This window comes from Haemorhous mexicanus, chromosome 5, assembly GCF_027477595.1.
Source record: "Haemorhous mexicanus isolate bHaeMex1 chromosome 5, bHaeMex1.pri, whole genome shotgun sequence".
In the NCBI taxonomy this organism is placed as follows: Eukaryota; Metazoa; Chordata; class Aves; order Passeriformes; family Fringillidae; genus Haemorhous; species Haemorhous mexicanus.
Genome location: NC_082345.1, coordinates 70,641,153 through 70,668,798, shown reverse-complemented (window position 1 = coordinate 70,668,798; position 27,646 = coordinate 70,641,153). Strand labels below are relative to the sequence as shown.

The 27,646-nt window shown below is 37.7% G+C and overlaps 1 protein-coding gene across 2 annotated transcripts in view; it reads left to right on the top strand.

Moving 5' to 3' along the window:
* The window catches only part of CELF2 (CUGBP Elav-like family member 2), a 547,081-nt gene that overhangs the window by 96,124 nt on the left and 423,311 nt on the right, over nt 1–27,646 (top strand). For both annotated transcript variants that reach the window (XM_059847526.1, XM_059847525.1), the window contains one exon: nt 511–546. The gene's annotated coding sequence lies outside the window, so the exon portion shown is untranslated. The remainder of the gene's footprint in view (nt 1–510; nt 547–27,646) is intronic.

Sequence of the window (27,646 nt, the reverse complement as noted above, 5' to 3'; positions counted from 1 at the left end):
CATGTCCATTACTTCTTATAACTTCAATACTCATTGTTTTACTTGTTTTAGGTAAAAGCAATTTAAATCATACATACAAAAAAAGAGCAGGATTAGCAACAAAATATTTTTAGGTAGTAAGGAAAAAAAAAAAGTCCTACAGTTTGATATGAATCTAAATGTTGCTAATCAATAAAACATACATGATGGACCAGCTCTATAAACAGCCCCAGTATATTTCTCAGTGTTTTGAATATAATTTCTGCATTTTCTTGTTTTCCCTTAAATATAGAGTCATGCATGCAACTTTAGTTTAGTCTACCTATGATCATGCAAATTTGCCAACAGAATTTAATAAATAACTGAAATGGAATTGTATACTCACAAAGGTGGTTAAATTTTACTTTTTCTTTCTGTAATAAAGGTTTAATTACATTTACAAGAGCTAAAGAGCTCGAAGAAAAGTGAGAGCTAATATAAATATTTTCTTGATCATCATTTGATAAATACATATTTTTCTTCTTTCCTTAGATATTCAGCTCTTTTCAACAGAATAGCAAGGAGTAGGTAAGTTACAATGATGAATTATTCTTTCTAGTTGCATGTTCTATTTATAGCCTTTTCATTCATTAGAGATTTTAATTTGTCTAGGGTTTGCTAGTTTTCACACTCCCATGTATTTTTTATGAAATAATTTATTACAATCTATATTTCTTTCTTTTCAAAATTATAATCCAATTAATTTCTCAGTAAACAAGAATTCGTCCTTTTTATGAACTACCAGCCAAAGCAGTTTCTGATTAGACAAGCTAATTTTGAAAGAACAGATAGAATGAAGCAATGAACTGGATAGAAATAATAATGGAGCATACCTTGTTAGATAACAAATGGAACAGACTTTGGAGACAATTAATGCATGACTTACTTAATGCTGAGGTAGGTTATACAAATTTTGTCTTATTTTTCTGCTGCTATAAATCATAGCTAGTTTCCTTAAATAACGTGCTCTAATCACCCAGGTTACATCATATTTCTGTAAATAACTGCTGTGTTCTTTACTGGAAACCCCAGAACCCTTTTTAGGAAGGCATGTATGTATTTATATATATATAGATATAAATATAGACAGATCAATTGATTGATCCAGTAAGAGAAACTGGTCTAACAATGTTTGGGATTAATTTTGCTGGGAAATACTTGGCAATTTCATCCACTGGATAAATATTATTTTTGTACTTTGAGTTTTTAAATGAGTTAGACTGAGAAGTCATTGCTTGCTGGGGCTGATTCTGTTTCAAGTCTTATGCTAAAGTAGCACTTTTTATTGAATCTGTTGAGAAGAGAGGTGTGTCAGGCCTTGTTCCTCAATTTCCTGCACTTGAATAAATCCTACCTCCTTGAGTCTGAGGAGCAGCTCTTTGCAGTCCAGTTGGAATAGGATAAGGATGAGATCAGTTATAAATATGAGAAAACATCTTTCCTCACCAGCATTGCATCCAACTCAAGTTTGAGAGCCATTAAAAAACTTCATTTTAAATGTGTGCTGTTAAAGATATTAGCAGGAAGGTAGCAAAAACCACCAGTCTCATGAACAGTTAGTCTTTAGCCTTGAAGAAGGGAAAGGAATCATGAGTCTTTACCTTTTTCTGCAATCCTTGTAGGTACCCACATTATGCAGATTACATTGTTTTCATAAGTTCTATGAACTTGTAAGAGTTCCCTCTACTCCTGTTTGTGCTGCAAACTTCAGTTTTACCTAATGCTTTAATAACAAAAACTTCTGCTGCTGGGGGTGGTGTTTCTGGAGAAATAAAACCAATCCTCCTAAATGTGTGAATGGGTTTTATTACAAAAGCACAAACCCATTCCATCTGTGTTTCTTCCTTCCTGCTTTTATTTTTTAGCACTAATCACATGGATGGTGGTATTTCTTGGTGAATGGTAACCTATCTGTAAGCACAGCATATAGTGATTTTTTTTTTCTTCCTCTTATTAACTTTCTTTCAGAGATTACTCTGCCAAATCCCTCTTGTCTCTCCTGTCTGTATCTGAAATCATCTCTAGCAGCCTTCTCTCTCTTACACAAATTGAACCTTAGTACTGATCCAGTAAAATAACTTCATAGTTTCAACATCCTACTTTACTTATGAATCCTTGCCTAATTCTGCATCATTTCTCATCTCCTCTAGTCATAGTTTTCCAATAAGGACTTTTGATTTCCTCTTGAGAGTTCCTAGCTTGCAAGAAAGTCCTTTCCAAGATCATTACCTTTCAGGCCTTGTGATTTCTCTTAGAGTACCCACTCCTGTCCTGTGACTATCCAATTTACCAGTGGAGATTATTTTTATATAGATTAGAGCCCTTCTGCCTTTTAGAAGTCCTTAAAATGTCAGAGAACCACTCTGCCAGAGAACACACAAATGTAGTTACAACTGAATGACAAGTGTTAATAAACATGACCAAATCTAACTTGGCCTGCCTGCTCCCTCTCATTCTATATGTGTTCAGTTAAGAACAGAAGGTAAAGATTAAAGAGTCATCTAGGTTAGTGGAAAGATGGGTCACAGACAAGACAGCCATTGCATGTTCTATTTGTACATCCTATTTTCATTTCCCATGGGACCTGTTGCCAGAAAAAGCCTTCCTATGTCTCAATTAGATCCTCCAGATTCTTCATACTCCAGTAAAATGTGACATAATTTAGTAATAGCTGCAATGTGGCCTTCTATTTGGGTATTATTTTCTTCCTGGCCAGATGTAGGCCAGGGTTTGGCGCTGCTGCAGAGCAAAACATTTAGCACACAGACAGGTTGTTCTTTAAGATTCAGCTCTCTTAGGATGTGCAATGAAGGGATAGAGACAAGCCTTGGAGCATAGACTGAGTCTCTCACATGGAAACACCAAGGCTGAGGTGCTGCCCTTTTAGCCTGAATAAGTTGGAGACAAGGGTGGAAAGACACCTGAATGCAGGAACCAGGGTGATGGGAGAGCAAGAACCATTCTGAGGAGGGGAAAAATTGGTGGAGGCAGATTGTAACAGGAACCAGCAGTGATTTCAAACAATTATTGCATCAAAGCTCCTCCAGCATAGGCTGTGACAGGGGCTGGGGACCGGGGAGCTCTCTGAGGAGTGATGGTGAATGATCTAGCCAGGAGACAATGAAGATTTCAAGGCTTGCCTGTATTTCATTGCATAGCTGAGTAAAATCAGCTAATTTCCTGGGAAATTGTTCTGTATTGATGAACCAGCTTTTTCTGTAGGAAGAGAAATAGTCTGTTGATTATTTTGACCATCCTAACTTTCAGATCTTGTGCTATTTCTCTCTGCTCCTTGACATGCAGGAATTGTCATTTTTAGTTACATTTGCACATTTCCTCAACACTGGCTGGAGGCCATAGATTACAGCACAAACAGCCATAGAAATTGAGAGATTTAGGATGGTTTTTGTTTCCTATCTAATTAATGAACCCCCTAACTAATGCTGCCAGAAATTGAGACTGTCACATGACTGATCAATCCTCAAAAATTGAACCATAATGCAACATTTCAATGCTGATATGTTCAACATGTTTCAATATATTTTTTGGTATTGCTGGCATATAAATATACCACAGCAAAACTTTAAGTTGCTAAGTGTGGATGGTTTATACCCAAGCAAAGTACAATCACAAGAGCTGACACTGCTCTCCACTCTTTTGTGGCAAAGCTGATTTAAATTTAAGTTTAGTTCGTACTTTTTAATTTATTTCTCCTTTTAATTTCCTCTTTTCATATTATGGGAAAATTATGATCTTATGAAGCTGACATTAAATGATCAAACAATATTGAACAACCTAATGAAAATCTTAAGCAAAAGTCATTGTGAATTAGGTATTTGCTAAACTGACAACACAAGCCTTTGTAAACCTGATATTGTTCTTATGTAAACTCATGAATGGAGACTTTCTCAAATAAATTACTTAATAACATCAGAGTCATTGGCTGAGTAAATATATCCCAGGGGCGCATACTAAGATTCCTGAATTTAAATGTTGAATAGAACTTCATATTTGTCACCTTTACTAACGAGTTTTTCCTTATGAAATCATTATTAGCATGAAAAAGTTAAATTTTGTATCTAATTTCTTGAATTAATGCTGTTTGAAGACCCTAAGGGTTTGAAAGTTCTTTCACTGGAATTCATCATTTACATAATTTTCATAGCCCCAACACTTTGCTCTCTGCTATGAATGCACATTGTGGGGTTTTTATGCATTAAAGCAGCAACTTCTATTTTTCTCCACACAAAACAATTAAGAGAAGAATAACAGGTAATAAACATTTTTAATCTTTAATATTACATTAACAGTGAAGTGCCATATTTCATGCTTTCACAGCCACATTGCATGCTGAATGATGCATTTTTGGTCCCTCACTATGAAGATATTTGATTAGAAAAGAAAAACAATTGAGTTATTTGAGATCAGTGGAGCTTTCCATCATTTCCTGCTTGAGAAACTTGTGAGTGCACAGCAGCATGGCCAGATTTTTAAGCAGACTAGACCATATTTTCTCAACTCTACATTATCATAGTTCAGCCATGATCTATGAATGTTTACTTGATTTTTTTTTTTTTGTTGTTGCTAATATAGCTTATTATATGGGAGATTTATTCTCTTTTAAGCTGAACCCAGCGCTGCACAGTTTCTGACCAAAATCTCTCTTGATGTTAACCTCTCTTCTGCCTACTGTTATTAATAATAATTTTTATTACTGTAGGTCTCTTGCACTCGGGGTCATGGACATATGGTAGAAGTAAGAGATATGGGTAGGATGGAACCAAAGTAAAAAACAAAATTAGCAGCAGAGATTTAATATCTGCATCCTTTGGGTTTAGCATAACTGCAAAGGAAACGTGACAGTCCAGAGAGTGTTTTGTACAGAAAAACTGAACTTATCTCTGTGTCAGGGCTAAACTTGTTTGGAAAAAGCCTACAAATAATCTTTATCTGGTAGACAAATATATTATAAATGGGGGAACAGATTATCTGGTAGACAAATCTGTTCCCCAATTTAACAATGTGCATAAGAATTTTTATTGTTATCGTTGCCATTATTATTATTACTACTATTATTATTATTATTATTATTATTATTATTATTATTATTATTAGTCCTGTCTGTGCACAGTGAAAACACTAATGTAAATGATTCATTCTGGTTTGTGGCAAACTTTTGGTAAGGATTCAATGGGAGATGAAGATTCCACTCTTAGGTATTCATTTCTCAGCCCACTCTGGGTATTTAAGAGGCCATTGTACCCACATGAATGAACTGACTTTACCAAATGCTTCTCCCTTGGCTGGGGTGGGAACACATTTAATAGGATTACTTCTATATTTTCAGTATTTAAAGTCTAAATCTGAAGCCAATGGTGATCTTTGAGTTTGATTCTTTTGCCCATATATTCACATCTAGTACTATTTAGGAAACCTAGTGTCATGTACTCATATAATAAAAGAATTTATGCCACCTTCTTACAGCAGCCCCCAGAATTAGTCTCTACTATCCCAGCTCAAAATTAAGAAGCAGATTCCTGTAGTTTAAACTGAACATAATTTACCTTGCATTTCTAAATGCAATGCAATGAGGTGAATACTGACTCTTTTTAAAGCCAGTTTATTGTGTGTCTGATATCCTCCAATCTTCTTCAAAGTTTATGTAAAGAGCACACCCTTGATTTTCTATGGAAGTAAAATCACACATTTGTGTGTTTTCTCCAGTCACAAAACATATAGAAATATCTTCTTGGTGCATTATCTAGATTATTCCTGTTGTTTTCCAACAGCAGCTTCTAGTGTCACGTTATGTGCTAATCTTGATGCTCTTCCCATAGAGAGACAGTACCAAAGAGTGCCAGAGATGGAAAATAAAGAATATTCTTGAATGTATAGTTAACTATTAAATCCAGATGTTACAATTTTTGCTGATCAGTGTTTGATGTAGGAAGGTCTTAAATCAAACACTGGCAGAGAATGAACTAATGAAGCCCTGTAAGTCTGCCTTTTAAACATCAGCAACTTCCCTTCAAACTTTGTCCAACATCTTCTCTCTGGACAAATCACTCTACTTGACAGAGTGGAGGAAGTCCAGTCTGTGTGATCAACTGTGCACAGTTTTAAATTCCTACAAATCATGTTAGTGCTTTGAAAACATGTGGTACTGCAGGAATGAGCCATATCAAAGTTATTCATTTTGGACTCCAAATGAACAACCTCAGAACAGCTTGTTGGAAGCCCCTGGCACTTAGTTACAGTCAAATTTGATGATGGCTTGTAATGTGCATGTCAAAACGAGGTCAGCCATTTGAGGCTGCTCACTACCAACCTTCCCTTTCCGTGAGCCAAATCGCTGCCCAGATGCTCGTCGAGCCTCATTACCATAATGCCAATGTTATCCAGGTTCAAATGTGGGGTTTGCTGCTGCTCCAAACACACACTAAAGCCACTGAAAAATTCCATCAAGGACTGCTATGCTGCTTATGGGTGCCAAAATTCAACTGGCTCAGAATTTTGAGGGATTTTGAGTCGTTAGCTCTGTCCTAGCTGACTGTGTTGTAAATTCTGGTTTGTGAGATATCAGACATTAAATTAATCTAGATGTTTGGGCTTGTTTGGCAATTTCCAACAGCTAAACCCTGAAACCAGCACTTTTCAAAATTTTCCATTAATTTCTGTGGACTCTGGACACAGCTGTTGGAAAACCAGCACCCAACATCCATTGCCCTACTAGGATTCACCACTGTGATGATGTGCTCTTCAGGCATAATTGCTTGTCTCTGACTTGCAGCATCTCCTGGTAACCCAGGCAGTCTCCTTCTTTATCCATTCCAACGAAAATGGGGAAAAAGTGAAAGAAAAGCGCTCATGAAACTCAAATTAAAACATGTGACTCAAATATTTATCCCATAGCAAGGTTTGACTGATTATAAATCAAAACTACTTGAACTGACTTTAGGATTTCATGAAAATATATTGCTGCTTTGTGAACCAAAGCTATGAAAAATATGACTAATGATACCAAGACAACAGTAGCTAAGTAATCATATCTGTTTATCTATTCTAGCTTGAATAACTCAGAGACGTGTTCCATTTCACTACAATTAGTGCACTGATTTTGTTGACTTAAGTTTCATCTATCTATCTATCTATCTATCTATCTATCTATCTATCTATCTATCTGTCTACCTGTCTATCTATCTATCTATCTATCAATCCATCAGAAGATCTTGAAGGCATACAAAACCTGAGTTTCATTGAATCATCCCACTATTTTCAGCTTTTTTAAATGCATTTACTAGAAAGAATGAAAAAATATCTCATTTATTAAAATTTCTCTCACTGTTGCATTTTTCCTTTTTGCACACTAGGACCTTGTAATGTTACTTCTACAAAACACAAACTTCTCAGGAAATTTTACTCGTTGATATAGAATTGCATCATAAGTTGGAGGAGAATATTCATGAACAGAAAACACTATTATTTTTTCTATGTTGTTTTCCTGTCATTTTGACCTTCTCAGATTTTAACTTTCTTCTCTTTAGTTTTTGATTATCCTTTCCTTAGTTTGGATACACAGTAAACTTCCCCTTGTCATTTATTGTCACCATTGTCATTTCTCTTGTGTGACACGCATTTTGTCTTTCCTTTATTCAGAAAAGAGAAGATAGATGGTCAGGAAGGATTTCTTTTATTCTTATTGTTTTATTTTTGTAGCATGTAACTTCATTTTTTTTTAGTGGCTTTCATTGATTTGAATTGCTGTAACAGGTACTTAGTGTAAAGTCTGAACTTGTAAAGTAATTAAAGTGAGAGAATCTCAAGCTATTTAACTTAATAAGGGGAAGTTAACTGACTTGATCAGAGTCTAATACTTGCAGAGGGAAGAATTTCTGATATTCATTGACTCTTTAATTTAGCAGAAAAGTATATAACAAGATCCAGGCAATGGAGATGAAGCTTGACAAATTCAGAGGTAGAAATAAGATACTCAGAGTGTAATTAACCATCACATCTTCCCTACAGATGTGTTAGACTCTGCTGCCTGCAGTTTTGAAGTCTTAAAAGTATTCTGACAAAATCTCAATATTCAAATATAATTTACTGCCAGGTTGTGATGATGATAGGCTGAAATTCCTGTTGTATATTGTGTAGAAGTGTAGGAAAGTAGCTTTGCAAGGCTTATTGGGTTTCACCCATGTTTATAGCAGAATCCTGCATTGAAGTTCTGGTCTCTGGTAAAAATTATATAGGAGGAATAGTAATAGTAATAGTAGTAGCAATAATAATAATAATAATAATAATAATAATAATAATAATAATAATAATAATAATAACAATAACAATAATAATAATAAAATATAACTACCTATATTGTAAAGGCAGTTAGTTATATTATTATGCACTATGGAGACACAGGTGCCTTCTTCTTAACAGCCTGACTTTGACAAAGCATGGCCCATACTCCAAGAGATTAAAATAAAACTATGAATGTGGATTCGATTTTCTGGTGGAAAAGCCCTATTAAAATCAGTCTTTACTCAAGAAAAAACACATGTTCACCCTACACACGTTAAGAGTGGGATTCAGGTCTATGGATTAGACATCTAATTTGAGCCAATTGTCAAGTTATGCCAAACTTCACAGAGTCAGCAGAAAAGAGCTTCCAGAGGCAGGTCCTGTGTATAAAATTTAGGTTTTATGCCAAAGTTCTGGTCTAAAACCACTTTCTGAAACAGCATGTTTCTCTTCTTTATCTGTGTAATGGTTCTAAGAGATTAAACCTCTAACTTCAGTAACTGCTTAGGATTTCAGGAAAACGCATGAGTAGACCTCTGACAACCTTCAAAAATTGCAACTTCCCATTTGCATTTTGCTCCCTAAATAATTGTGAGTGCTGTCTAGATGCAACACTTGACAGACCTTCTCTTTTTGTCTTTGAACTCACAGTCCTCTTAGGTAAGCTCGTTCTTTTAAAAAATTTTGGAGGGATTTGTCAGGCTAATTGTAGGCTTCTTGGGACAATTACCCTCAATTCACTTTACATTCAAAAAAAAGAAAAAAATTGTTTTCAGGGCATGAGTCACATCCTGTAATGTACTGCCAGATATGAACTGCATTCTAATAATGTCTTTTTCCCTGTAACCGCTAAGTCAGGTTACAGAAATTAGTTAGGGTTTAGATATTGACACTGGAGACATCTGAAGTTAGATCTCATGATCTTCCAAAGGTTGTCATGCCAAACTTCTTTGTCTGGTCAAATTAAAAAGGGTTGAACAGATCCACATGTAAATCAATACATCTTGGAATAACAGTAAATGAGGTTTTTACTGCATTGCATGCATCATTCATTGACTATTTTAATACAGGAGAGAAATCCTGTGTTACACAATGGCAAAAAAATGGAAATAAATTTTAAACACACTGTAGAGAACATTTCTTCTGAATAAATCTTTAATATGAAAATGGCACATCATATGTGAGGTTCCATCAGTATTTCTGGGACTCAGAACAGGGTTATTATGCTTTGGAGTGTACACATGACATTTGGGTACTTTTAAGTGATTGAATCTTAGGAAAATGCATCACATCCCTCTTTTTGAAAATGTGCTTCCAGAGGTCATATCCTGGAAAAGTCCTCGGTCATAGGTATAAAGACAAAGAGATGATAAGAAAGGGAAAAGACGTTACCCATAAGGTCATAAGGCTTCTTTTCATTTTGTGAGAATAGGTTTTTAAACTCAGAAGATTTGGAAGAGAATATCAAAGTTTGAAGGTGGAGATTTCTTTTTCCATAGGGATCTGGAGTGGAGGAAAATGGAGGTATTGAAGAGTGCCAGGTGTAAAGGCACAGGCATTGGGACTATCCTGATATGAAGAGAAGGAGAAGGATGGTAGAAGATGAAAAGGAAACATAAACAAGGCCTGGGACACAGTTGGCCCTTTACATTGAAAGACTTATGAATGAAAATTAGCTCATCCCTTGGTAATCTCAGACATCAGAGATAAGGGAAGAAGTCTGGAGAAAGGAAGATTTCCCCTTGGTCATGAAGGGTTGGCTTAGAGGTCAGATCTAACACCCATAAATCCATGGGCCCTGGTGGATGCACCCGCAGGTGTGGAAGGAGCTGGCAGAGGTTGTTGCTAAGCCACTTGCAAATATCATTGAATGTCATGGCAAAGAGGAGAGGTGGCTGATGCCTGGAGGAAGGCCAATGCTACCCCCATCTTCAGAACAGGCAAGGAGGACCCAGGAACCAACCAGCCAGTCAGCCCCACCTCCGTCCCTGGAAAAGTGATAGACCAGGTTGTTCTGGAGGTCATCACCAAGCATGATAAAGGAAAGGTCATCGGGGTAGTCAGCATGGATTCACCAAGGGGAAATCATTCTTGACCTGCCAGACAGCCTTCTATGATGGAATGGCAGGATGGGTCAAGGGAGGGCAGTGCATGTTGTCTGCCTCAACTTCAGCAAGATTTTGACACTGTCTGCCATAACATCCTCATAGGTAAGCTCAGGAAATGAGGGTTGGATGAATGGACAGTGAGGCTGAATGGCAGAGCTCAGAGGGTTGTGATCAGCAGAGCAGAATCCAGCTGGAGGCCTGTAGTCAGTGGCATTCCCCAGGGATCAATACTTACTTAGCTTCTCTTTTCCAGTCTTATTTCACTTGTTTACCTTTGGCCTGGATGAGGGGATGAAACACACCCTCAGCAAGTTTGCTGGTGACATGAAACTGGGGGGGAATGGCTTGATACACCTGAAGGCTGTGCTGCCATTCAGTTGGACCTTGATTGGAGGTTGGAGAACTTGGTGTAGAGAAACATAATGATGTTCTCCAAGGGTCATGTAGGGGAGGGTCATGCACCTGGGAAGGGATAACCCCAAGTACCAGGATAGGTTGGGGGCTGATGTGGCAGATTGCAGCTCTGCAGGCAAGACCTGGGAATCTTGGTGGGTGACAAGTTGACCAAGATCTGGCAGGTGAGGGTGGTGTCATATCTGTGATGACTATAAGGACACACACCTCAGCAACATCTGTGGAGAGCTCTTTCCCATTGAGAACCTGGTAATCAAGCAGATAAAATTGCATCAAAGTATGACTAGCTCATCTTATTGCAACTTTAGGGCCTTTCACTCCTTCTGCCTTGGAAGCAAGTGAATTTAGTTCAACTCTGTGCTTCTGAATGGTTTATCAGGAGTAAGTGGCTTTGAATTTTAGTCTTGATACAGTTTCAGAGCAAAAGCTTCCTAAGGGTTGGCTCTAGTAAGTAAACACAGCAGGAAATCCAGCTGTGAGTTGCTCTGTAGGCTTAGCTGTTTGTTGAGAATATCTTTTGAAGTTCTCAGATTCATACCCTCTCACACTTAAAAGCAACACCAGGTACCATCTCCTGGCAATGTTCATGTACTTGCTAATAAGGACTGCTCAAAATATCAAGTTGCTACATACAATTCTCAAGTGGTGGAACTCTCATAAAGTAACTATTTACATTTTATTTCCACAAACCTGTGATAAAATTTCACACTGCTCAGATCAGATTGCATTTTAAACCCACAAGACTGCACTTTTACCCAAAGCAGAAACAGGAAAAAAAAATAAAAAAGTTTCCTGTTGTGAATCTTGTCACAATAATTTGCTGTTGGCCTATTTCTAGGTTTTATTTTCTTAGAATGCATCAGAGTTACCAATCTGGGACATTTGAAAATGTAATTGAGCTTGATAGCAAGCGATACAGTTAATTCTGTTGGTAAATGTTGTGCAGTGCTAATTGCTAGTTCTAAATTTAACAATTAGTTTAGAAAATCTGAAGTGCAATTTATAATGGGATATAAGCTGCAGGCTTCAGCTTGTACCAGCTTTTTTATTATTATTACTTATACCCGCTTAGGAGGATGCAGCAGAAAAAATTTAACCAAGAATCAAGATGCATGCCTAATTTAACTTCAACCAAATTTGACTATACATCTAGTAAATTTTCTATGGTTGCAAAACATGTTCTAACAAATTAAGCTTGTATCAAGTATTCTGCTTTCTACAGTTTGTAATTATACATTGACTGATATTGTCATCCTAAACTTCATTAAATTCTTTAAAATTGTCCTTGATGTTGTCTATCAGAGGAGTAGATTTCTACAGGTCTGTGTTCTCCCTCTTTTTAAAGAGAAATGTTACCATATTTCAGCATATGGGATTTTTAAACCCAGAACGACTCATGCAGATTCTGCTTTGGACATTCTGCAATGCAAATGTCTTTGGGATAATAAAACATTAGCAGGAAGGAATTAAACCTGAGATTATAAAATTAAATCATATTTTCCTCACATTGAAGATTTTGTGTTGCAGAATCACTGGATAGTTGAAGTTGAGGTCTGGACACATTTTAGTTGACTTGGAATTCTTCAAGTCCAGGCTGGATGGGGCTCTGAGCAACCTGGTCTAGTGGAAGGTGTCTCTGCCCAGGGCAGAGGGGTTGGAACAAAAATAACCTTCAAGTCCCTTCTATCCAAAGCCATGCTATGATTCTATTCTATTAAATCCCCTCCTCAAAACAGAGTCAGTTATTGCAGATGATCCAAGATTATGCCCAGAAGTGTTTTTGACTCTCCCTAAAGACAGAGACTCCCCAACCTTTCTGGGCAACCTGTTCCAGTTTCATGACAGGAAAGAACAGGTTCTTTTACTCACAGTAAAAGAGTTTAAATGGAATCTCCTATACTTCAATATGGGTCTGTGTCTTCTTGTTCAGTCACTTGAGCCTTCTTTTCTCCAGGCTGGATAACCCCAGCTCTCTCAGCCTCTCTCTGTTTAGGAGGTGCTCCAACTCCTTAAGCATCTCAATGGCCTTTTGCTGGACTTCCTCCAGTGTCAATATCAATGTCTGTCTTGTTCTGAGAAGCACAGAGTTGTGCACAGCACTCCAGAGGTGTCCCCATTGCTGAGCACAGGGGCAGGATCTCCTCCCTGGACCTGCTGGACACCTTCTGCCCACTGCAGCTGGGGAAACCAACAGCCAGGTTTGCCACCAGAGTGCACCATTTGTTCATGGTCAGCTTGGTGGTCCACAGGACCCACAGGTCCTCCAAGCTGCTTTCCAATTGTATGGACCCCAGCATGTCCAGCATGTGTTGGTGTGTGGAATTGTTCCTCTCTGTGTGCAGGGCTCTGAGTTTCCCTTCAGTGTCTTCATGAGGTCGAGGTTGTCCCATTTTTCCAGCCTGCTGAGGTTTTTCTGAATGGCACCACAACCAACCGGTGCATCCATCACTCCTCCCAATTCTATAACACCTGTAAATTTGTTAAGTGTGCACTTTGTCTCATTAACCAGGCCATTAATTAAGCTGCTGCACATCACTGGCTTCAACATTAACCCCTGGGATGCTTCACTTATCTTTTCTACTTACTCCACATTTATCTGGAGTTCTGTCTCTTTCAAGCATGCAAATCTGCCCTTAGTCACCCTTTTCTGTTCAGATCTTTAGACAGAGTAGTGTAGAGATAGTTTGGTTTTGCCATTGGCAATAATCATAACTGGATTTACCAAGTTACACAACCCTAGAAAGATTCACTTTTGAGAAAGGCAAGATCCTTGGCTAGGATAAACCACCCTGTTTCATTGAGTGTGTCTTGCCAGACTTGCATTGGCTGAATATTTGGCTCCAAAAGCTCCTTTTGAAGTCAGTGAAGTCCTTATTGCCATCCCTGTGGAATGTGAAAAATTGCACTCCTGATGTAATTTTTTAGGTAGAACAGAGACAAGAATTTTCCTTACCAAGAAGGCATTATAGTTTTTTAAACTATACAGTTTAAACTACTGGGCTCCAGCATGAGGGAAAATAATGATGAACGAATGATCACACAGTAAATAATTTTCAGCTCACAGAAAGAGCATTTTTGCTCTCCCACACAAGTCCAAGGGTAACAAAAAAACTTGAGACTGGTAATGATAGCTTGATTTTCTCCTGCACTGCCCCAGCCTAAATAGTGTAATTTTCCTGTCATATAAAAATATCTGAATGACAACAAGGCAATACTGTAGTTCTGCACCTTGCTTAGTATCGACCTTAGGTGTGAATTGCCAGTTCATTACTCTGAGGAGACAGTTACCTGTCTTCTCTTCCACTTAACCTTTCTTTACATAGAATAATTCAGATACTGGTGCCTCTGCCAGTCCTCCATCACAGTCCTCCAGAGCACAACAAAAACTCGAGTCACCTTAATGACTCTTGCCCCGGGTCTTCAGGGGATGGGCTGTGATGAAGTGAGGTGTGCATCACACAACCACAATGGACACAGCAGAAGGGGGGAAAGGGGGAGGAATTTCACCTTGCCTTCAGCTGTAGGATGTGCTTAATGGATTGAACACTTTTTAAAACAACATGCGGTGCCTTGTCCAAGCCTGTGCACTTCTTTTTCCTTTCAGTGGCAGGTTCACAATCTGACATTCATCTTTCTGAGTGAGAAGAAAATAGGTTAAATGGAAAAAAATGTTACTTTGCTAAAGATGGCTTGTGTCCACCACACCACCTGTTTTGCAGCAGTCTTGTGCAGGATTGCTGTGGCATTCCCATCACTAATCTGGAAACAACACACATCTTTTATGGTTTTGCTGTGACACCTTGCAAGACCTCTTTGCCAAAAGCCAGGTGAATTAAAGGAGCTTAAAAGCAATAAACTATATACTTTACCCTATCATCATTGAAATGGAAAAGATTATACTTCCAGCCACTTTCAGAGATTAAGGTTAGTTCCTAGCATTATGTGTGACTTTTAGTGTTCTCTTCGTACTGTACCAAAGAACAATAAATTGTTACTTCAGTCCATAAAATCATTGTAAATATAATACATCTCAGTTGATACAAATCAACTTTGTTAGGATTTTTTATAACAAAGATGAGCCTTTAAATGATGAGCAGTATTTCCCTCTTTTATTGGTTGAACTAGAGAAAGTTTTTATCTTACATTTGTGAAGAGACAGTTAAGACATAACTTCCAGGGTTCTCAAATGGATTTAGAAGATTCCATACGAAAAAAACAAGCGAGGCAAAGAGTCACTAGACTTCATCAGATAATTGTAAAAATTACAGAGATAGCTTGGGTATTAGTAAAGTTTCACCAGTGGACATTGCAAGTATCATCATTTTATCTACTTTACATGCCCAGCAAGGATTTTAATAGTCAGCATTTAGATGAAAGAACACAAAATATTTTGATGATATTAGATACAAACTAGGTAGGAGGCAAGGAGTTAAGGTGAATACAGTCAGCTTCTGAGCAGCTCTTCTGCAAAAGAAAATACAAAAAAAAATTTTTCACATTTTACCCTTCAAAACTAATGCAATATTAAAAAGATAACTTCAATAAAACCAGAAAGAATTCACAACTAATAATGCAGAGTTTGTCCAGGGCCTGGTATGAGTCCTGTCACTGCTAGTTGCAAAGCTCTTGTGCCTCCATGTATTCTTATTGCTTTTTAAAGCAATCTGGACTTGAAAGCAATCCAAAGCTACATTGTTATGTTGTAAATTGATGTACATCAGCGTTAAACCAGTCATTAGTGTGAAGGGAACCAGAAGAAGACAGGGAGGACATAAATTATTCAGCACACAGGGCATCAGCATTCAGCATAATATTTTTCCATATGCTTCCCTTTTTAATATAAAAAATAAATGTGCACACGCATACACACACACCCACAGCTACAGACATTTTCTATCAACCCTTCAATTCTGAGCCTCTCTGAGATAATATCACTCAGATTTAATCCAAATGCTTGTCCAACTGTTTTCATAATGACATTATTGTACCTTTCCTATTTGGTGAGTAGAGGGACAAATGTGCCAAGTCTGGTGTTGACTAAGAGGTTCCCATGGTAAGGTTTTCAAACCTCTCAGGTTTTGACCTGTTGTTTTTGTTAAGAACATGATTTGTTTAAAATTAAATGCTTTTCACAATTTTAGCCATCTATATTGTACTAAGATCAATAGACCCCATTTGTGTTCATACCTTTCGTGGTTCTAATAAATTATCCAATGTGTTGAGAAAATACTTAGCAACTTTACAGAGAAATTACTTCTGCAACTAGTCATAAGAGAAAGATGTCTTAAAAAGGATGTCTTATAACCCAAGAGTGTACCAGAGGAGGAAAACAAAAAGGCTCTTCTCTATTATAGAAATAGGAATCATCATTTTTTAAAATCCAATTTTCTTTTACAATTTTCCCTGTATTTAATATACAAGCTGCACTGAGTGAAAACTTAATGTGAACCAGGCAATGTCATTTTCAAATTTATAATCAATAATAAAAAAATGTTATCATGTATTTCTGGTGCCACAATGGAACATTTATGAAGCTGTATCTGTCCACTCCCATTTGCATGAAATATTTGTGGTCCTGCCATGAGTCACAAACCTCAGGACTTAAATTTGAAACACATGCTTCCTAATAGCCTCTCTTTAATAATGTATCTGTGTTCCTAATCAATGTGAGTGAAATGTTTTCATAATTTAATAATAAAGTGGGTACATTCAGAATCTTGAACAGGTGAGGATAAATCATGTTTGCCTGTGAATAACAGCTTTTATCATTTACTCAGTGGGATCATAATGTATTCTTTCAATCTGCACCAAAGGTAGTAGCAGGAAGCTATTTTATAGATTTCTTGGTAATCTGAGCTGATGTTATACCTGTTACAGGACACTTCCAATAAAATAGAAACACAGCAGGATGAGAAAAGATACAAATGGTGTATTTATACCAGTCAATAAAAGCATGACTCTGTAGTAATAGGAAATTTGTTCATGAATTGTGAAGTACCAGTGGCTCAGTTGGTAAGGTATTAAAGTAATTCGTGTCCTGCCTTTGTAACTTTTTCTTACAATTGTACCTTTAATTTGCTGTCTCATTTTCATTGACAATGAGAAAAAGTAAGCCAGGTATATTCACAGACCTTAGAATCAAAGCAGTTTAGTGGAATGAGTTTTTATTTTGTAGATCATTCCCTGTAACAAGAAGGAAGTCTAGCACACAGGGACACATGAACTCATTTCTAATGGCTCAAATTCATGTTTTAGAACTTGTCTTTTTATGGCACAAGACGTAATTTGTTTGAGATGCCAGGTCTACTTAGCAACAATTTAGCACAGAATGGCTTCCAAAAATGTTAGCACTGTGAACTGTTCTCTGCAACTGAAGTATGTCAGCAAATGCTTTTCTCCTTCTTGCTGAAACTCTGCAGACTTTGGGGGTACTGCCATTAGGCACAGAGGTTGCCATTTGGGCTCAGTTTGCAAGACAGAGTCAGTAATTTGGAAAAGAGTATTGCAGATATGGAAGGTAATAGGGTGTGCCAGGCTCTGACCCTGCTCACACTGCTGACCTTCAGTCATTCCAGAATGAGTAAAACCTACTCTGCTTTATGGTTTCTCTCAGTAAGATGTGATTCTCATCAGACTGAGCATTGAATTACTTTTGAACCAGGAAACAAAACCTAAAAACATTGATGAGAAATAGGAGTAGCCATACTGCATCAGAAGTGTAATTTCTGTGTCTGGCTGGAGGTGATTTTTATAGCTCAGTTATTCTCTTAATTTTGGTAAATAGAGTTGGTTTGGCACATTACAGTGTCTAGTCTCTATTCTTTTAACTGTGTATTTTCTGAAGTATTTTAATGTCTAAAGGGGTATTTCTCTATTGCTTTTGTTTTACCACATGTACATTTGTTAATTTTTTCCTGAATAGGAAATTCTGTTTTTTATAAATGTACTTTTAAAGCCTACAGCTCTAACCATATTCAGTCTGTTAGGGAATGTTCTTTCTACCTTCTATGGGAAAAAAGGTATCACTAGTGGTATAAATTTTACATCTCATTTCCTCTTTAGTATATAAATCTTGTGCAAAGGAAATAGGGCCTCCATTATCTCTTAGAGATGAAACAGCTTCTAATATGGATAGTCTGCATTCCCTCTGTCATGTTCCTGGGGGATAGGTTAATAAATAATGAACTAAATGTCATATTTTGAAGTCTCTTAGTTCATGGTGATGCTGCTTTCTTACATGTTTATTAAATTTCAATCTTCATTAGACAAGGTTAGTGGAGAAATTAGGTCCCTCTTGTATTGACTTAGTAATGCAGAGCTATAAAACAAATAAAAAGCAGATATATTTCTGCACTTTTTAATCATCTGTGGGTCTTCCCTTCATTCTGACTGTGCCAGATACACTTCCTAAGAGTGAATCAGGTGAAATATTTGTCAAATTTTGACACTGTCCATTGTAAAGGTTAAAAAGAGAAAAGGTTTGAAATTACATTAATTTTGAATTGATGATTTTGAGCAAGTGACAAATCTGACAAAAATCCTTATAAAAACTCCTACTTAGCACAAAATGCCCAAGACCTTGAGATCTCTTTGGATCCCAGGCACAGAATACAGAAGCAAAGAAAGACTCCTTAATAAAAATTATGATTTTAAAATTAAAAGTTGCAGCTGGAAAAGGTGAGAAGCAAATCCCCAGCTGAGAGGCCATTTTGTTATAATTACAAACACACAACTCTAATAGTGGCAACATGTACAATCACACATGAGGAACCTGTTAAGCCAGTTAAGTACAATATATGCTACTATTTCCTACAATATATGTAGGAAACAGTTATAGTTAATTCTATAATTAAGAAATGGATTTTGGAAAACCATAAATTTGAAATGGCATCTTAGTTGAGGAGCTATTTGGTAAAAAAATAGCAAAAAAGTTACTGAAGGAAAAGGAGAATTAAAAATACTACAGAAATATAGTATTGTCAGTGGCAAGATACCTGTCTAGTTAAGAAGAATTTGAAATTTACTGAACTGTTTCTTCTGGTAATAGATGGAGAATCATTATTCTGTTGGAAAAAGGTGGAATTAATATAGAAACTGTAAGGAAGATCAGCTAAAAAGAGACAAAGTGGGTAAAATAGTGAAAGAACTAAGGGATTTGAAAAAATTATAGAGGGTTCCTGGTGTTATTGGGGTGGTTGGATACAAGTGTGGAAAAGGCTGTGAGGAGAATTATTTCTGCTGTTATTGCCATTTTCCATTCAGTTTAGGCCTTTCTAGGAAAAGAGAATGCAGCTCTGATCACTGCTGTGTGAGGAACGTGCTCTCAGACATGGGCAGGCACCAGCAGGCTGTCAGGATGAGCACAGGAGAGAGCATTTCCTTGCAGAAGGACACAAAGAGAGTTTGGCTTGTTTAGCCTTGCAAAACACAGACGAAGACAGGATGTGATTGCTCTCTATAAACTTATCAGGTGGGTAAACACCAGGGAGAAAAACTGCTTAAACTAAAGAACAATGTTGGTCCAAGAACAAATAGTTATAAATTGCCCATGAATAAATTTAGGCTGGAAATTAGATAAGTTTTCTAATCCTCTAGTGGGTGAGATTCTGAAACAGTCTTCCAGAAAGAATAATCAAGGAAATAGGGAATCGAGTAGGTTTTAAGAAGGGGTATTAAATAGTTTTTGAAAGGGATTATATGGTGTGGGTGCCTGTGATGAGCAGATTGGATTCAGTGGCCCACTGGACTGTTTCCTATTTTATAAGCAGATATTCCAGTTAGACTGATTCCAATGCATTATATCCAACTCTTTACCCATGGGTGTCCTGTTTGAGTGGATAGTGATACAAACGGATGAGTCCTCCCTGACAGCCCTAAACCAGAACTAATAATTTGCTTTTCTGGTGTATTTTATGTGAACCTGAAGGTAAAAGACACCAGAAAATGGAAACAAATGGAACATTTAAAGCAGGTTGTTAGCTGGACAAAACAAATCACAAAGAGAACAAAAAGACACTTGATGCCCCCAAGAAAATGTGCATTTTACAAATAAAAATAGTCAGCAGTTAGGTGGGGAAATACGAAGAAATAATGAGGCTAGCTGTGTTGGCATGTGGCAAGCTTTTTGTAAATATGTTAAAGGTGAATTTTGAGGAGGAAAATGGGGTGATGGTATTTGCATGAACTTGCTTTAAAGTTTGTATGGCAGTCAAAGTGGGAGGGCAGAAAAAGGTGGATGCAGGGTAGCAGAGAAGATGAAGGTGTGAAGAGAGGTGATAGGCAAGGCTGCAGGAGGTATGAAATTGAAGGGAATTGCACTGAATGCATGGGAATGCAGCAAGCAAGAAAAACAAAATAGTACCAAAATGACAACAAACAGAAAGCAAACTTTGAGATGCCATTTCAATTGGACACAAGCAAGCTAAAATTTCATGTCTCAGGGTTAAAAAACGTGGTGTGCAAAAGCAGCCTAGGAAACTTCAGAGAAACTTGAGTCTGAAAATCTGACTCTATCATTAAGATATTGCAAATATCAGGAATTCAGTAATTCTAATAGGATCCTGAAATGTTCCATAAATGGACATTCCAGATGGTGCAGATGCTCAATTACCTTCGACCCACAGTGAGCCACCAACTCTTCAAACACTCATATGGGTGTTAAAAATGCTCTGTATACAACCTAGGTCTAAAAGTTGTCTTTAGTAGAAGATAGGACATTTAGTGTGTGTTTTCTTCCTTCTGTACTTCTCATGGAAACCAATTCATGTCAGACCTAGCATTTAAGTTTTCGCTGTCTATAGTTATAACTTCAGAGAATTATTTCCTTTGATAGATATGTTCTGTTTCTTGAGCATGGCCTTTATGTACTCAATCTACCCCTTTTTTTTCCCAAGTGCTATTTAGCAATTATTGTTACTTAATTCCTGAAAGAAAAATTACAGGGCCCTGCTCTGTAATTATCAATGACCTTTCGGTGTAGAAAAATGCAGCCCATGGGATGCGATGGGACTGCCACAGGCAGGCTGAGTATTTGGACAGATATCAACAAGAATGCTGCCCCTCCCCCTGAGCTGCCCTTTGTTGGAGCCCAGTGCAGATGTAGGGTAGAGCTTTGAACAAACTTTTCTGATTGCTGCTTGTCATGAGGCATAATGAGGAGGTGACAGTCAGCAAGTAGCAGCTATTTTTGAAAAAGCCTAGAAAAAAGAAAAAAGCCTAGCCAAGCCCAAAGCACTAAAACCCCTGATGGAAGCTTCCTTCTCTGCTGTTTCTACATGTGATTCCACATGGAGTTGTCTCTGCAGATTTGTGTTTGGTGCAATAAATAGACATAGCAAAGAAGAAATATCTTCTGGGATAGTCACTGGGTGTTGCTATATGGGAACCACAGTTCCTGGGCAAGGCTTGCCCTCTGTTCATAGAGGGAGCAGCACAGTAATTTTCTGAGCTTTGAAACAAATACAGAGTTGGCCCATGTGCTTCCACAACATTATTCCTCAATTTATGCATTGAAATTTGTAAATAGGGCACTTTCCACATGTGCCCATTGCCGTTCCTGTATTCTTCTGCTAAGAAGAATACAGGAACAAGGTCCTAACACTTCAGGTATTCCTTTTATTACTCTTGCTTCTTTTTCTAATCTAATAGGAACTAAACTTAAAAAGTAGTCCACTTTTCTAGTTTTGACAGGATTTTGGTCAGTCTGTAGTTATACTAACCCACATATATCTGGAAGAACCCATCATTCCCATAGAAAGCAAAAGCCATTTCTTTAATGGTGTAAAATTGCCATGTATTCCTTGGTCACTCAGATTTTAACAGCTTTTCTTTCTGAATCATTTGCCCTACTAAGTGCTACATTCTTAGAAAAACCTGTCACTCTTATTGTGGATATTGTGCTGCAGAACCACAGCAACAGAGCACCACCTGCAACTATCTGCATGTTGTTTATGTGTGGGTAGATCCAGGGACATATGCAGGTAAGATTTTCATACCTATTTGACACTGTGACAAGCAAAAATGCCTTAAAATTGGACAGGATCAAGAAACTGTGAAGCATCCTCACAGAACCCATGCATCAGAAAGGGTTATACATTTAAGGAATTTTTTCCATCCACTGACTCAGAGTAAACTTTGGGAGCTGCTTAAACCACACCATTTAGGATGGGAAGTGAAGGTGACTTCTGTCTCAGTGGTAGGGATCTAATTATCCTTTTGGAAATCAGCCAAGACCCCATATCTAATATAGATATAGCATTGCATATCAAAGGATGCAGATTTTTAATAACCACATGTTACCAACTTTCCACTGCACTTCCTTATTAAAGATATTTTCAGCAGCCTCTTGTCTTGTGATAACATAGACATTACCTCAGGCTTGACACAGAGGATCAGACTGCCTGGTGAATTCATCCACTCTGGTGCTTTGTCTCACAGAGAGGGATGCTGAGCACACACTCTCCAAGATGTATATCCCACATATCCCACTAATCCTGGAAGATCTGAGCAGATAACTCCTGAGGTTGAGTGGCCGCGGGTTGTGGGATGATATTGAGTGTAAATGAGAGGAGAAATCTGAGTGTCAGGATCTTTGCTGAGAATCACCACCCCATCCAACCAGCATGATGATTTAATTTATAATTAAATGTTGACTTTTTTCCCCCTAAGGATATTTTGGCTTCTAGACCAGCACAGTTCGTTAGTTAGTTGCTCTGTTTGATTCACTTATTGTCATGCCTTTGATCACTTTCCATACAAATGAGCATGTCAGAGTGGATACCAAAAACCTTTGTGCTTCTTTGTAACTGCAGGCAGAACATTCCTAAGCAAGGAACAGCATTTTCTCAGCCTGAGTCTTTGCTTCTCATGACAATTCTCTGATTTCATTGAAAGTGATGAAACTTGCTCAGAATCTATGTTTTGTATCACATTAGTTTCTTTTCCTGGCATCTACTATATCAGCAAGATAACCAGTCTTATTTTCATCAGATTGTCTAGAGATTAATAAAATGAGTAATTCTTGCTACTTGAGATGAAAAACTGGGATTTTTTAAAAAAATCTAGGTGAGATAACATCAATACTATTTTTGCACTAAGTCTATTTGGACTCTAAAAAGTTATATTTTTTTGCTTAAATATAGTGCACAGGAGAATTCCTGTTCTGCATCAGCCCTCAAAGGATAATGGTGTTTCTATCTGCCAGAAAGCAAAGATATAGAAAACATGAAGTTTGTAAGAAGCCTGAATAGAATTTAAGTACCTGATTTCTAGTGTAATTTCCTTTACCTTAGTTACTAATTTGTTGAACTTTCTTACTAAAAACAGTAGGTGTCTAATTCTTTACAAGTTATTTTCTAACTTTTTATAGCTGTTAAAAAAACCCGTTCAGTAAAAAAAAAAAAATACAGAGCTAAAAACACTTTTCAGGAACCTTGTCAACACTGATGATCTGCAGATGATATCAGCTTGTTAAAATGCACCATCAACTTTATAAAACATTTCTTACATTTCTCACAGCTTTTGCTACGAATAGCACCTAAGACTCCTGTAACTGAAGGATTAATGTATTTTTTAAACCTGCCTCTTTAATCTTTCAGTATTTCTCTGAGCATTTGTCAGAACTTTGTGCTTACACACCTTCATTAACTTGCCTGTACAGTCACTCAGCTTGGATTCGTTTACTGTAACTTCAACCATCTAGAAGTTACCATGGGGAGTAAATGAGCTTTCTGCAGGGACAGCTGATCCCTCACTAGGACACACGTCTGATACACTGGAATTATTTTCTTCTGAAGTTATCTCTGTCTGCTGACTTCAGAGGAAGCCGAGGCAATAACCTCTAAAGAAACACCAAATATTTTAGCAGCTAAAATGATGAGACAAATTTCTTTTCCTTCTGTTTTGTTTATGCAGTTGAGTTACAGGAGAGGGAAGGACAAGTTTCATAATCATGATAACAGGGTTATCATGATTATGCATCAAACACAAGAGACAAAATTGAAAACTGTTTTGGCTCATATTTTTAAATTAACAGTAATGGAAATTATGTCCCCTCCTACATTCATGCATATCACTGGAAATTGCCTATGACTGTATTTCTGTATCTTAGCTACAACTGCCCTGCTGCAGAGCTAAGGGGCAATCAAGGTATTTGTCCCCTGACAACTTTGGGGGTAACTTGATATAATAACTAAGCTGGGTTTGTCACCAAGAGGGATCGTTCCCCTTTCCTCATGCATTCACAGAGTCACAGAATCAAAGATTCATTTAGGTTGGAAAAAAACCTCCAAGATGATAGAGTCCAGCCCTTAGCTGAACACCACCATATCTACTAAACCATAACACTAAATTCCATATGGAGTTGCTTCTGGAATACTTCCAGGGATGGTGACTCCACCACTTCTCAAGGCAACCCTTTCTAGTGTTTGGCAACCCTTTCAGTGAATACTCTTTTACTGATGTCCAACCTGAACCTCCCCGGGTGCAGCTTGAGACCATTTTCTCTTGTCCCATCATTAGTAAATTCCCTAACTCTTCATTGACTAAAGCTTGTATTGAGTGGGGATTCAACGCCAAACTCTGTTTTCAAGATCAGTTTTGTTTAAAATTGACCTACTGACCTTGCTCACCAGGTCAGTGATGGGAACACACTGGTTGGATTGGCCATGGGAGGAAGAGATGGACTGTCCCTATTTGCAGCCCTCAGCATTTCTGGATAAATGGCAAATCACATCCTAAACAACACTGCATGGTTTGGAACACGTCTGCAAGATGTAAATAGAAATGTAAACACAAATACAATATTCAGATAATCATTCTTTGCTTTGCATCTTAAGAGAAATGAAATATTTTGTATTTATTTATTCTTATCCTCTGTTATTCAAAAGTGGGCACTGATGAGGTTTCAACCCCCTGAAAATAAATTCTTCACTCTGGGCTTCTAACTGGATGATGCAAATATCCTAACAGACTGCCATTCCTCTTTGGGTTTTACAACTCCATTGAGTTTGGGATGAAAAGCCCAATCTTTTTTATCCATGCTGGAGGGACAGAAGGAGGGAACATAATCAAATTTTGGTCAGGCAATTTATCAGAAGCACATCACTCCTGAAAACTGTAGTCAAACATACAAAACATTGCCTTTCAAAATATGTTTCTGCAGTGCTTTGAAGTTACCTTTTGCTACTTAGACAGGATTTTATATCATTAATGATCTATCTTGTTCATACATTACTTTTTATGGCCTCTGTTCATTTCACATTGATTTTTCCCTGACTTATTAAGGTCTCAGTCTCAGACCTTAGGCACTCTGCAAATGTAAATTGCGGTACAGAAAATAAAAATGCCAAAATCAGACTGTGCCTGCCAAGTCATAACTCAATAATATCTACCATCTACGAAAATAAAATCCATAAATACTTTTTAATATCTACATTGGCTTCATAGAGCATAATCTGTAAATGCTGTAAGCCACTCCCTCTTCTGATGCATGAAGTTGCTTAATCCAGATGCTAGAAGTATTTTTTTTTAATGAGCATTAGTATTAAAGTGCTGATCAAAGTGAATCTTCAAAGCTTCCCCATGTCTGAGCATTTGCAGGATCCTGGGTGATCTGCATATAGGCTTGTCACTGCATTTCAGACTGTTTGGGTGCTAAACTTCATGTTGAATATATAAACAAGACTGGATTGCAGCAAATGTGCTGTGCAAACACTGCAGTGTGGAGAAGTTCTTTCTCTCCCTGGCTGCACAATACCAGGGAAATTCTAGGGAGATCTTCATAAAATCAGCAGGAATTATTAGAGGAAGAACTGAAGATGGAAGAATGTAAAAATTTATCTGACTAGTTTGGATGAAAGAGTGTCTACAACTTATGAATAAATTGGTCTCAAAAATCACTTTTAAGTCTGTGTCCATTTTCAGCAGGCCTGTAACCAATTTTCATTATGGGTTGTACAGCACTCACAGATAAAATTCACACCATGGTGTCTTTCTATCTTATGGATATTCAGGTAAATATATCATTTATGATGTGCTTCTTCCTATTCATTTGGAAGATGGAGGAATATTTTGCAACACGTTCCACAGGGATATGTAGAAAACATTGATATCCTGGTAGGCATGAGCCTCACAGTGGTTTGAGAGTTTAATTTGCACAGCAAATAAGAAGTATAATGTACATGAATTATAATGCAAAACGGCTGTTTAATTCAAGAGAAATCCAAGGATTCAGATGGCTGCAGATATATACAATATGTATGAGGAATATAAGTATATCCATATTTTGAGCAGGAGGACCTGACATCTACAGGGATTTCCGTATTACAAAAAAGTAACACTATGTTTCTTAGCATCTCCTGCAAGTACAAATCCATCCTGATGTTCAGGACATCATTTCAGTTTACTTTAAAATTCAGGAATTCAATTCATGTAATAAATGGGTACTTTTGTCCATAGAAAACAAATTCACTGAGTGTTTCAATGGACAGCAAAGAGGAGGAAAACAGGATGAAAAAGCATTGGGTATCATCTAAGCAAAAGCCAATGAAAGCAGGACAATCTGTCCTTGCATCTTCTTCAGCTTTTCCACGTGGATTCAGCCTAGGAGACAGCTGGGTGAGCAAGGGAAAACATGCCCAGCTCAGGAGGTGGATAGGTAAGAGCTTCAAATGGAAATATGGGAGATTTTAATGAGATATTAGAAGTAAATTCTTCCCTGTGAGTGTGGCGAGGCCCTGAGAAGCTCTGGCTGCCCCATCCCTAGAATTGTCCCAGGCCAGGTTGGACAAGGCTTGGAGCAACCTGGGATAGTGGAAGGAGTTCCTGTCCATGGCAGAGGTTGGAACTGGATGACCTTTAAGGTCAGTTTTAACCCAAATTGTTTCATTATTCTGTGATTCTATGAGATGCTCTCTGCACAGAGACATCCTCTCCCACATTTGACAACAATTTCCATGGAATTGAGGGCTCCATATTACTAACTTCCAGGGGTATGTCTTTGCAGACATAGACATAGGAGGATGTCTCTGCATCCATTTGCATTGGACGAATTTGGGAAACCCCTAAACAACTCATATGCAGCTTCCCCCTTTTGCAGTGCTGGGGTGGGGGCCTTCTGCTCACTCTTCCCTGAGGAATAGTGCAGCTGGAGACAGAAATACCAGGATGATTTTCCCTGCAGGTGTAAGTGTGGCTTCTGCTCACACTCTCCTGCAGGCATCGTGCTCCATTCTGCACATCAGCAAAATCCTGCACAGTGGTGTGGTGAGTCCAGAGGCTGACACAGCCAACTTCCTTTTCATCTCAGCATTGATTTCTGCAGTTCCTTCCACTGTGGTTCATCTGCTGACAAAGTTTCCCTCCCATAAGAGGCAGCAGATTTCTTCATTGCTATTTCTGCCCTAGCTGGGAAAATCAAGCTGCAGAGTCATGCTTCCAAAACTCCAGGGTGAAAGAGCCTTTTATTGCATGAGGAAGAGGTAAAGGTGCTATTTCTGTCATGGCTGGGTAAGGAATTGAGACATCTATAAGGACTGCTTTCCTAGAAACTGTATTTAAGTGAAGATAATGCACCAATTAATGCGAGACAAACAAATCAATTATGGTACTGGTAAAGTGGGAGATGGGACAGTTCTTAGAATCACAGAATCACAAAATGGTTTTTGTTGAAAGAGACCTTAAACTTTATCTATTTTCAATCCTTCTGCCATGGGCAGGGATACTTTCCACTGTTCCAGGTTGCTCCAAGCCCCATTCAACCTGGCTTTGGACACTTCCAGTAGAATAGTTGGACATTCATCTGTTAGGGA